The sequence below is a fragment of the Vespa mandarinia genome, chromosome 6 (genome assembly GCF_050613455.1).
Source record: "Vespa mandarinia isolate Hongniang chromosome 6, ASM5061345v1, whole genome shotgun sequence".
In the NCBI taxonomy this organism is placed as follows: domain Eukaryota; kingdom Metazoa; phylum Arthropoda; class Insecta; order Hymenoptera; family Vespidae; genus Vespa; species Vespa mandarinia.
The window spans coordinates 8662501-8675291 of record NC_140815.1 but is presented as its reverse complement, the minus strand read 5'-3'; the positions used below and the strand labels follow the sequence as shown (position 1 = coordinate 8675291).

Sequence of the window (12791 nt, the reverse complement as noted above, 5' to 3'; positions counted from 1 at the left end):
ACGGTGTAACTAACTAATTCCAAAGCAGCCATCAATCGAGCTATTTATTTATGTATACGTCTTTCTTTATTTGCCATGTACGTACGTACGTACGTACATAGCTCGTGATTGTAACTTTTACATTAGCTGGCACAGCACAAATGTGGAAATCGATAAGTACAAGCTATATTTTTGCTCTGCTATCGGAATAAAATGTAATAAGCCAAATTCATGGAGTAAAGTTGGTCGTTCTTCTTCGATCGTTATAAAGTTCTACTCGATAGAATAAATCTTCTCTTTATCTCTCTTTTCCTCTTCCTCTCACCCCCCCCTCCTCCCGCCTCTTCTGTCTTTCTCTTTTTGTCTAATATTTCATCCCTATATTGTTCCCTAAAAATCTAATGGTATATATCAATAATAGATATAGATATACGATATATTCTGTTATTGTTTTTCTCTTTAAATGAAACGATATAATGCGATCGAGTCGACCCCTCGAATTGTTAAAAACTCGCTGGATGTTCGTTCAAATGCATAGCCTCTCGTTTACACACACCGTCAAATCCGCTTCCGAGAAAGAAGAGGCTAGAACCCCTTCTGCGATGAAATCATTTTTTTCCTTTTTTTTTCTTTTTTTTTCCTGTAGTTTTTCGTTTTTTCTATTTTTTTTTTTTTTCTATTTTTTATTTTTTAATATGCGTTCTTTTGTTCTATTTTTTGTCGACGTGTCAAGCTCTCCGTCGATTTTCAGGACGATCCGTTTCCATCGTCCAACCGATGAAATGCTTTTTCGCGTTTGCGGCTTTTCTAAAGTGTGCTGCTGCACCCGGAATTGAAAGCAACGATTTACCTTTGAAGCTTACCGCTAAGCTCTCTGCGACCATTTTTATTTCATCGCCAAAATTGTCTCGCGAAACGACGAAAACTTTACAGGGTTATCAATTTTCACGGTATCATACTGTACTCTGCCTGTTTTGTGTCAGTTAAACAATATACGTATGTATATATACGCATACATACGTATGTGTATATATATATATATATATATATACACACATAGTTCACATGTGTTTTATTAAATGATTATGAAATTTTCTTCGAATCACAAATAAAAAAAAATGTCCTTTGTTTGAGGAATGTTTAACATAGAGTTAAAACGCGAAACTACGAGATACGAAGCATGAAAGAGAATAGGAGAATATAGTAGACGCGGGACGATTACGTTTGGTTAAGCTCGAAACAACGAGAGAGAGAGAGAGAGAGAGAGAGAGAGAGAGAGAGAATCGGAGAGTGGCATGTATGAAACGCGTCGATTGCGGTTTTGAAAATCGGCATGGTATGACTATGCCGCAAATAATTATCGTCCGATACGACTGTAAAGCCGCGTTTAATCATCCGTACGACTGCATATTAATAATAAAGAGACATTCGATGTGTATCGGTATACGTTGGTTTTTATTCTCTCTCTCTCTCTCTCTCTCTCTCTCTCTCTCTTTTCGTCTCTTCTTCAACGTAGCTAGGCGTCGACTGCAGTTTATCCGCAACGAATGCATATTTTTGCAGAGAGATGCGATCAATAAACTCGACAATTTTACGAGCGTCGCTCTTTCGATCTCGTAATTCTCTGTATCCGTGACGCGAATAGCTTAGGGAGGTAACGTTTCCTCGATCAAACGAGCCTCACTATCAAATTTTTATATCCTCGGTACTCGCATACACGATTCTCTTCGTTACATCAACGTACGCGAACCTCTCGAAGACGTCGATTATTTCTTTTTTTTTTCCTCCCTTCCTATCTCAAACTATTCTGTTGAAAATGTAGTTAGATGGAGTAATATTAAAAAGAAAACGAAGAGAAAAGAAAAAGAGTAAAAGGAGTATGTAACAAAGAAGAAAAATAGGAAAAAAAAAATAAAAAAACAATGAAAAAAGAAATCAACAAAACGCACTTCTGCTATCTTCACGAATCATAATTTAGCAACTGTGCGTAGATAACTCTCTGCTACGCTTTTGAATACTTTAATACAAAGTTCCATTTATCGATAGTTCACTTTGGTGAAATATTCTCGAATGGCGAAATGAAAACGAGAGAGAAACTAAACTAAATGGAAAACTTTGTTTTGCCTACTCCCGTTACAAAACCTACAACGTACTTTTGGTCATGTCGAATCGTTAGAAAAAATAAAAAAAAAAAGAAAAAAAAGAGAAGTAAAAAAGAAAAAAAAAAGAAATCTAACGTACGAGTTCATACCGTCTCTTGTTAATTACACCAGATACGTCGACCGTTGACCCACCATCGACCAAAAACTCGAGCAAATTGTACGTATTGTTTAATGGCCCGTACTCGTTTCACGCTTAATTATCCAAATTTCGTCAGAGTGAAAATAACACAAAGAGACGACGGTTTTGATCAATTTTACATCGATCACTTGCTGCCACAACCCTCGGCCACCCTCTCTCTCTCTCTCTCTCTCTCTCTCTCTCTCTCTCTCTCTCTCTCTCTGTTTCTCTATGTTTCCCTTCCAACATTTCACCGGTCAAATTTAACTCGTTCGAAGGCGAACTCCTATCCGATTTGCGAGTTACTCGCGAATTCGAGACATTCGACTAGGAATAACGCTCTCAACAGCCGAAAGTATAATGAAGATACGGTCGACACGCGCGAAACACGGTAATGGAGTTTCCTACATAATTCCAAATGAAACAACCATAGGTTTGCTGCTTCATATACCCATGCTCACTTACTATTCTCCACAACTCACTACGCGCTAATGTATTCGCGAACTTTCTTGTTGAAACATATTATTTGTCGCTATTCTCGTATATACATACATATATATACACATATATGTTTTCGAAAATATTTTGGTACTGGTATTATTTTGCGATATTGGATAATATATGAAAAACATTAGATGAATGATCGATCGAATTGAAAGTATCGTTAAAATATTAGAAAAAAGAAAAAAAAAAAATAGGAAAAAGATGAAACTACGCATTTAAATTACTAAATTAAAAGAAAAAATAGATATCGACTCTATTAACAAAAGTCTCTACCTACTTTCTCGAGATATCTACAATGTGTACGTACTTATATAATGTATGATATGTTTGCTATGATATCGGAATGACGTTAGGCTCTTAGCATCATTGTTCCAACGTTATACGACAGCTCGGTCAACTTTTTGGTCCTCTTGTTCTTTCGAAAGTAGACAATGCGCCGATGGAAATCTCCCAAGTTTCTTTTGTCATATCGAAGCGCTTTGTACTATCCAACAAAAGGGGAACCTCGATATAACATATCTCTGCGTTATACCGATAGAATACAAATTTATATGCTTCGCAAAGCTCGTTCCCGAGATTACTTTCGTTTGTACTTTTATCGTTGGTGTATTGCGAAAGAACAGAAAAAAAAAAAAAAAGAAAAGTAAAGAAAGAAAAATAAAAAAGAAAAAACGTTGCAATATAATTTCCTAATATATCGACGAAGTTATAAGGAAAAAAAAGAAAAAAAAAAAAAAAGAAAATAAATCGAAATAGTAAATCAATTATATTCCTTTTATTTCACGATTTGTTCAACTTTCGAAAAGTCGACGTACATACTAAACGTAATGTATTTCCTGTGAATGTTTTCCTATAAATAACGTGATAATAATTAATCGTTTACGATCGTTTCGATTCGTTTACGATCGGGTCGAGGAGTCATTACTGTCAACAATTTGGAAATATCTTTCGTAGATTCTGATTCTTCCTATTTAGATCTTTCCAGTCTCTAAATTTTCGCAAACATGCAATATTTATTTCGATCAATACTTAATGCGTAAAGATTATAACAACGAAAGTTATTACAAACTTGTAAACAAGTAGTGATCCTTTTTTATATTAATGTCTACAAATCAACAAGCCAAAATGATAGCAACATTAAAACGTAACGCCATAGGAGAATCGTAATTTAATCGATTAAATCGATTAACGTTCATGCACCTGCATAATAACTCCAATGTACTTTCTAAGCTCGTATAACGTTCGCTTAATTTAGACTAATTAGGTTTCACGCTATGTTTTCCGATAATCGCACATTTTTGCTTTTACATGGCCCGTGTTATCGTATCGTACAATTCGTCGATTAATTATTACCGAAGTGAATACTCATCAGCGATTGCGATCGATCAGTATATATTAACGATTAAAATTTCAACGATAGGTACTACACGTTACTGCCGCGGGAACAATAGCGTTCATCGTCCAAAAATATTTTTCGAGTATTTCTTAATAGAATTAACATATACCAAAAAAATTGTGTTTTTCATTCGACAATAATATAAAAGTTGTCGAAATAATTAAACAGAATGTTATTAATGGATGATGACAATTTTCGTTTATATGTCTCTTCAAATATTCGTTATGTTGGAGTAGTTCATTAAAAAAAAAAAGGAAAAAAAGAAAAAAAAAAAAAAAGAAAAAAAAAAGAAACAGAGAGAAAAAGAAATAAATATAGCACTTATATTTCGTGATAAATAACTCTACACAAAAATGACATAATACGTAGATCCTATTGTAATTAAAAAATTAAAAAAAAGAAAGAAAAAAAAAAAAGGAAGAAAAAGTCAGTATCATATTTCGTTCGTCGATTAAAACACTGTCGATGACAGTTTTTCAATGAACAACTAGGTTTTTCGAAAAAAAAAAAAAAGAAAAAAAAAGAAAAAAGAAAGAGAGAAGAGAAACGGGACTCGTAAAAATTGATCAGACATTTACTTCTGTCGCTTCTAAACAGTTTAATGCGCTCTACCCGTTCTACCGACACGATTAACACATCGTCGCTCGTGAAAACGTAAATCTATGGTTTTGCCAGGAGCAAGTAGTAACAGCACTGTAACAGCAGTAACAGCGGCACCATCCGATTCCACTCCACAAGAGCCAGAGTGGGAGGTGAGGGGAGAGGGTATGCAACACTAGCCAATCGTAAATCTAACGTTTTAACGCTATATTCTCTCACGGTTGGTACTCATGGCTTATGGCAAACGGAACGTAGATTCTCGGCTTTTGCGAGTATTGATGAGCGATCAGCGAGTCGATAAGCAGAAGTAAGGATCTACGATGAGTCGCGAACTCGTTCGTTAATCCTTCGAAAATAATCTTTGGTGGACCTCTCGCTCGATCGGAAATCGGATTGGTCCAGTTTCCTCCTCTCTCTCTCTCTCTCTCTCTCGCTCTTTTTTCCTCTCTCTCTCTCTCTCTGTAACCAGCCTCACCATCCCATTCTCCACTTTGCTATTCCCGATCGTCCGTTTCGTCGTTCCGTGTGTCATTCGAATGAATTTCCGCTTCGGCGAATTCGATCGCAACGAACGAACGAACGAACGAACGAACGAACGAACGAACGAACGAACGAACGAACGAACGAACGAACGAATGGTATATACGCTGTCCGTATTCATTTTATTTTTAATAAAACATGAGAAACGTGCCGTCTCGTCCGATCGCCGATCCTATGCGTCCGTGTTTTTGCATCCAAGAGCGAGTTATTAGGTCAAAAATTAACTTAATACTCATTTTCAACGTTTGTTTTAATGGGAGGAGAGCTTTTTGTATGATGCCACGCGTGGGTGCATAACACATATGGAAAATCCATGCATAGTGAAAGAGACAGAAAGAGAGACAGAGAGAGAGAGAGAGAGAGAGAGAAAGAGAGAGAGAGAGAGAGAGAAAGAGAGAGAGAGAGAGAGAGAGAGAAAAAATAGATTGTTTGTGCATGTATGTAATGTATTTGAGTGTGTAAGAGGAATAGAGAGAGAGAGAGAACGAATTGCACTCTCGCGCGCACTACAATATATGTCCTTCGATAGTGCGCGAGCACGTACGCGATAAATTCGCGCGAGCGGTTTATTGGACGTTTTAACAAGATAAATTAATGTACGTACATATTGTAGAGGAATATGAACAATTTCGAACTGAACGTATGAGGAAGAGGCGACAACAAATCATATTGCCTTGCTCCCTCTCCCTCGCCATCAACCCACCTCACTCCCCCCACCCCACTCTCCTCACTCTGCCTCTCTCCGTAATTACAGCTTATTGCTATGTTTAATTTTTGGATAAATCTATAATAAAATTTTATGCGACGATAATAATTCAATTGTTTCGTTCATCGCGATATGTAAATAGATAGTTAGTTTCTATATATAGTCACGCACACATACACACACACACACACACACACACACACACACACACACACACACATATATATATATGTGTATATATTTTGCTGAATGTTACCTTCATTTCGATTATTAATATTCACGTGAATATCGTTTGTAATTGTAACGAAGAAAATCAATGATCGAAAGAACATCGAACGTGGGTAAGTGAAAGCTTTGAAAGGATGAATCTTCTCTCTCTCTCTCTCTCTCTCTCTCTCTCTCGTCTATCTATGTATCTTTCTGTTTGACGATATTCGCTATTTCCAACGCCAAATAGAGGCTATTTGGAGACTGACCTAGGTAGAACATAAGCACCTCTCCCCTTTTCCTTCTCTCTCTCTCTCTCTCTCTCTCTCTCTCTCTCTTCGTTCGTTCATTGCGTTAAGGAGTAATCCAACCGATAGAATGGATAGAAGGAGAGTATGGATGATCGGAGATCCGGATAATTGAAACTCGGATAACCCAAATCCTGGCACATTACATAGTCGACCTTACAATCTGCTTAGCTATCATAAAACATTCGCAAATGATTTATTTCGTTCGGGAGAATCGAACGTAAAAGCAACTACGAAGAAAATCGAGATGCTATGACAAAGAAAAATGTTGCTTTCGACGATACAATAAAACTACGAAATAAAAAAAAAAAAAAAAAAAAAAAATAATAAATAAATAAAACATGAGAGAGCGGGAGCGCGAGAGACAGAAAGAGGGAGATAGATAAATAGAGACAGACAGAGAGAAAGGGAGAGAAAGGTGGAGGGGGTGGTGTGGCGGGGAAAGAGAGAGAGTTTCGTCCTCTTCTTCGCCATTCGTAAAACCAAGAGAACATTTCGACGGCGTTAACTCGAAATTCGCTTTGTGTTTGCCCGGCGCGCCGTGCCGGAAGCGTCCAACTTTTAAAATTATTCTTCTCCTGTACTCGTTAAAAGCGAAGCGTGCTACGTGCCGAACATTCGAACGGTTCGAAACGGCTCGCTTCCATTTCGAAGGTAATCGATCGAAAGAGAGAGACAGAGAGACAGACAGAGAGACAGATAAAGAGAGAGACGGACAGACAGAGAGACAGACAGACAGAGAGACAGACAGACAGAGAGAAAGAGAAAGAGAGGGAGAGAGAGAGAGAGAGAGAGAGAGCGAAGAGAGAAAAAAGACCTGACGTATGTGCGGTCGTCCCGTTAGTCATTTTCCTTACGCGTTGCAAATTTTTTGTTGTGGATAAAAAAAGACACACATTGGGGACGATTTTCCTCCCGCTTTCAAGCACCCGCAAAATTTCGTTTTCTATCATTTATCTTTTGTACACACCTAACGCTAACACATTCTATCATCTCTCGTTTCCTTTTTCTATCGATAATATCTTAAATCGTAGAATTAAAACTTGTAACATTTTATATAGAACATTAAAAAACGTATCCATTCACCTATCTATCTTTTCCTTAGTCCACATCTCGCCTCCTTTTCCCATTGATAACGTCCAACGTGGAAGAATATATATATATATATACATGTAAGTATATATTTACTCTTGCACTACACGGATCAGAAAGAGAGAACGTATCGAAACGAACAGGTTTCTCATGAACAAATAACAAAAAGATGTTGAAGGTGATAGCTGAGAACCTTTAATGATTCCTTAAATCATTGCCAGTGTCGTGCTTACACGGAAATGCAATCGAATGCTTTCAATCCTGATACAAGTACAATGGTATTAATCAAAGATCCATAGATCCAAAGAGAAAGAAAGAATGAGAGAGAGAGAGAGAAAGATTTGATACAGAGACAGAGATCTCGGATATTTGGGTGAAATTCCAACTAGTGGATAACTCCGTTACTATTACACATGCAATGCACACATACGCGCGCACACGCATATATATATATATATATACGTACATACACATGTGCAAAAACATTTTCTCGAAAAGCGAATTTTCGTCGTCGTCGTAGCCGTCGTCGTCGTAGTCGTCGACGTCGTTTAAATAAACAATTCTACGAGTGGACCCGTCTCTGTTACGATCCGACATCGTTTCGCAAGTGCCGTTTTACGCGTTAATACGAAACAGAGCACGGAATTGTGTCCCGCGGCAGAATGCGAAAGCCGACTCGTAATCGGCTTATATACAGTTTCCACGGACTGCCACGATATCAGGATCCACGTATAGTCAAGCTCTATAGGATAACTATACTCTGATATCGGACTTTGGTCCTCTCTTTCTTACTTTTCTCTCTCTCTCTCCCTCTCTCTCTCTCTCTCTCTCTCTCTTTCTCTTTTCGTCTTGCCAACTTTTCCCAGCTTTACGAGTATTGTAAAGTGAAAATTTGAGCGGACCGGGAAAGTATTTTGTAGCCACTACCGAGAGTCGTCGTTTCGACGATAAAAATCTCCACCATCGGTGGATAGAGTAATAAAAATGCTCAAAGTAAAAAAGCTCTTTCTTTCTCTCTCTTTTTTTTTTTACTTCTCGAACGTGGCGTCATTTAAAAAGTCAATAGACCCTTTAATAAAATGCCCGAAGAGAATTTCGAGTTTCTCTCGAAAAGGCCTATTTGAAAAGTTCGAGACATTTAAAATGGCCGAAGTGAAAAGTTCGCGCTAGGGTCTAGCTAGTTTGACGTTGGTTAAACTACGAAAGAGGGAGAGATAAAAAGAGAAAGGAAGTCCCGTCGATTTGTCGACGAAGAAAATTTCTTCTTTCTCCCCCTAATCCCCTCTGTTAGCTGTCCTTTCTACGTGACTTCTCTCGAGATCATTTTATTATACAAATTTCAGACAGTTAATTAATCATACTACTATTTTAGAATATCACTTTAGAATACATTTACATAATTACGTTATAGGTATACGTATACACACACACACACTCACACATACATACATACATACATATACATATATGAAGCTATATATACCTATCATCCTGAATCGCGATTTTCAATTTCGAGAGACATCTTCGACGTCCTATCATCTCTCTTGACTGCAAGGCCTAATCAAAAATCTGATCCTCTGCCAGGAAAAAAAAAAGGAAAAGAAAAAAGAAAAAAGGAGAGACAGCGAAAGATAGATAGATAGAGAGAGATAGAGATAGAGAGAGAGAGAGAGAGACAGAGAGAGAAAACGAGACGAAAGGACGAAGGCACACCTTTCGAATCTCGATCCTCGCTTTCCACGCACCCTCGAACATTGCACCCGGATTCATCCTCCCCCTCCGGTAGAGTAGACGTCTCCATTCATCGAGTCCTCATCTCTCTATCCACCTCACCTACACAGAGTCGAAATCGTTCCGCAATGTACCGACGCGACGGTATCCAACCACTACCTTCGAGCTTTACAGCTTTCGAGAGGCTTTATCTTTTTCTGGACCGATGTATTCACCGTTGCTCGTTTAATGCAAACTCGGACTTCTGTATGGGATAATACCAGAGATATCCTTTCCCCGCCGTACTGTCCCAACCCTCTCACTCTTTATCTCTCTCTCTCTCTCTCTCTCTATCTATCATTTCCATTCCCTCCGACCCTCTTTACAAGCCCTTTCGCCTAATCCCATCGCGTATACGGTACAAACGTTGGGAATAGAGTCGGAGCTTTGCATTAAATTTTAAGGACTTTTCAAACGGTCTGCCCTTCTTGCAGCACGCGTGTTACTTGCTGGTATAGCAATGTGTAAGAGTGTGACTATCCTGCGTGAAGTACTATGAACATGAAAGAGAGAGAGAGAAAGAGAAAGATAAAGAGAGAGGGAGAGAGAGAGAGAGAGAGAGAAAATAAGAGGGAAGACGATAGAAAGGGAGAGTATAGTACGTCCGCTCCCGTTCGATTTTAACGCGTCTCTCTTATAGAGAAGGGTACATGCAAGCCGACACAGGAAACGCACTCCGAGTGCTTTCACTTTATATTCGCTTTCGAGAGTGCGAGCGTAGATACGCATCCTCAACGAACCTTTTCTCCCTTTTTTTCCTTTTTCACTTTAACTTTCTCCCTCCTTCCCCCCGTCCCTCGTTCCCGCTTCTTCTCCATCCCTCTTTCTTCTCCTTCTTCTTTGTCGCCACCCTCTGTCGCATACTCTCTCTCTCTCTCTCTCTCTCTCTCTCTCTCTCTACCTATCTCTATCTCTTTCTTTCTTCTCTATGAAAGCCGTGACGCGTGATATTCGAAAGACGAGAGGCGGATTCCGTCTATCGCGACTTTCGATTAGATCGAACGTCTGGAAAATCGTCGATCGAGAATCTCTCTAGATCCCGGCTTTGACTCCTCCTCTCTTTGTAAAGAAATCCTTCGATATAAGAACTATCTCGTTCTAACTCTTAAAATTGACTACTAGCATTTCTTTTAACTCACAGTAATACTTTTATTAAAATCTTACGAGAACTTATTGTTTATCGATTGCATTATACTTTTAGAAATTATAATTGCACGTTTATTCGAAAGAATTAATTATCCATGGACTTTCAATAATTTTCGAATAATTATAGATAATTGTTTAAAACATTTGAGATATATCGTAGAGATCTTTATGAAGATAAATTTTTTTTTAATTGTTAAACAAATGTCTCAATTGATATATGTATATATGTATGTGTGTATTCTTAGCTGCGTGACTCACATGGCTAAATCTAGACTTATTGAAAGACATTGGGAGGAAGAGGGGAGCGGGAGGTGTGGGGGGGAGGGAGAGTGTCGCGTGATCGAATCATAACATTGAAGATAAAGAATCAAAGGGAGGGAGCGAAAGGAAATAAAAAAAATGTAAAGATCGGCTTTACATTTCCTACTCTCTCTCTTTCTCCTTTTCTCTCTGTTTCTCCCTGTTTCTTTTTTTCTTTTCTTCTCTCCTTCCGAGGAGCGTAATATTCGATAATCGGATTGTGCCATTTTACGGAGAACGCTCGACAATCTAGGTTTAATTTCCTTTCCCTCTTTCCTAACCTCTCCCCTCCCCTCCACTCGCCCATTTCGGCACGTTAAAGCCAAATCTATTTTTAGTTGGTTTACCCTCGTGTTTTAGGCCTTCTTTCTTTCGTCCCGATACGAAAACCGATTAAACGCGCGTGCACCCTTGTCCGTCTCTCTCTCTTTCTTTCTCTCTCTCTCTCTCTCTCTCTCTCTCTCACACTATCTTTTAATTTCAAGCTACCAAATCGAAAAAGTAGCACGCGTTCTTTCGTAGAAAAAGTGAACTCAGTCTGGAACATTCTTAATTACGATCGTGGAAATGTTATCAGCTAAAAATGTCTTAAAGGAAAAAAGAGAGAAACGAGGTTTGGAAAAGCAACTAAAGAAAAAGAGAAAAAGAGAGAGAGAGAGAGAGAGAAAGAATAGTTCTTCAACGATCCCTTCATAGTAGGAAAAGTACCTATGACCAAAGTAGGAGGATGTCTCCTTTGTTTTTCCGAGAGCGCGTTCTCTTAGAAAATTTACGAAGTGCTTTCCCTTTGCTATATCTTTCTATTCCCTTCTCTTCTTTTCTCTCTCTCTATCTCTCTCTCTCTCTCTCTCTCTCTCTCTTTCTGCCTGTCTGTCTCCCTCTTTTCCACTCTTTGAGAAATGCAAAGGATCATCTTGTACGCGCAAGCGCTTTCCCGATGAATATTTTTTTTCGAGAGAGAAAAAGACAAAGGAGTCGTCTCGCGACGACGCGTTCTTCTCTTTCTTTGAACGAATCTTAATTGCGGCGAGAGACGTTACGGTTCTACGTATCCAAAGTTCTAAGTACGTATTTGTCTATGTATGACATAAACGTAGAATAAAAAAGAAAAAAAAAAAAAAAAAAAAAAAAGAAGAAGAAGAAAAGAAAAAAGATAATACGTGCATATAAATTATTCCATAAAGAATATTTTTCTCATGTACATTATACGTACATATATACGTAAAATCTTACGTGCATGTATAAGTAAAATATATGTACGTAAAAGAATTGATCGTCAAATAAAATTCGTCGAATAAAAAAACCGTAGGAGGAGAAAGGAATGCTTCTTTTTTTTTTTTTCTCTCTTTCATTTTCATTTTTATAATTCAACGCCATTGATAGAAAAGCAAACCTACGCGTGTTTTAATGTCGTAGCTTAAAGAAACGAAATGTAGTTTTCCTTCTTGGTCTATTAACTGCGTCTCGTGCAATGCTTATTGTAAAAATTTATGAAAAGACGACGTCCGAGGGTTGCTGCTTTGCTTTTCTCTTCTCGTTCGTTCTCTTTGTATCCCAACTGGTGGTAGGTATATCCTACGCACCGTTCTCTACGATATGTCTACATCTTTCTTTCTGTCAACTAAAAAGAAGCAAAGAGAGAGAGTGGGGGAGGGGAGGGAAAGGGAGAGGGAGAGTGAGAGTGAAAGGGACGGAGAGGGAAGAGAGGCAAAAGGGTCCGACAGGAAACGTACAAAGTGCTTCCGCCGCATCGGATCTTCCACGCTTTCGAAGGCGATGGCTCGACCATCGAGAATCGTCCCCGTCCAAAGAGAAAGAGAAAGAGAGAGAGAGAGAGAGAGAGAGAAAAAGAGAGAGAGAGACCCCTCTTGTTTCACTCGAAAAGCTTTTATAGAACGATATCCGAGCATCGAGCTCTCTTCAACGAGCAAAGGGGGAGGAGCTCGTAATTCCTAGTGCAACG

General features: G+C 38.5%; 1 protein-coding gene across 2 annotated transcripts in view; it reads right to left on the bottom strand.

Annotated features, from left to right (window-relative positions):
* LOC118449025 (uncharacterized) overlaps window positions 1-12791 on the bottom strand; it is a 239767-nt gene that overhangs the window by 187894 nt on the left and 39082 nt on the right. The window lies entirely within an intron of this gene.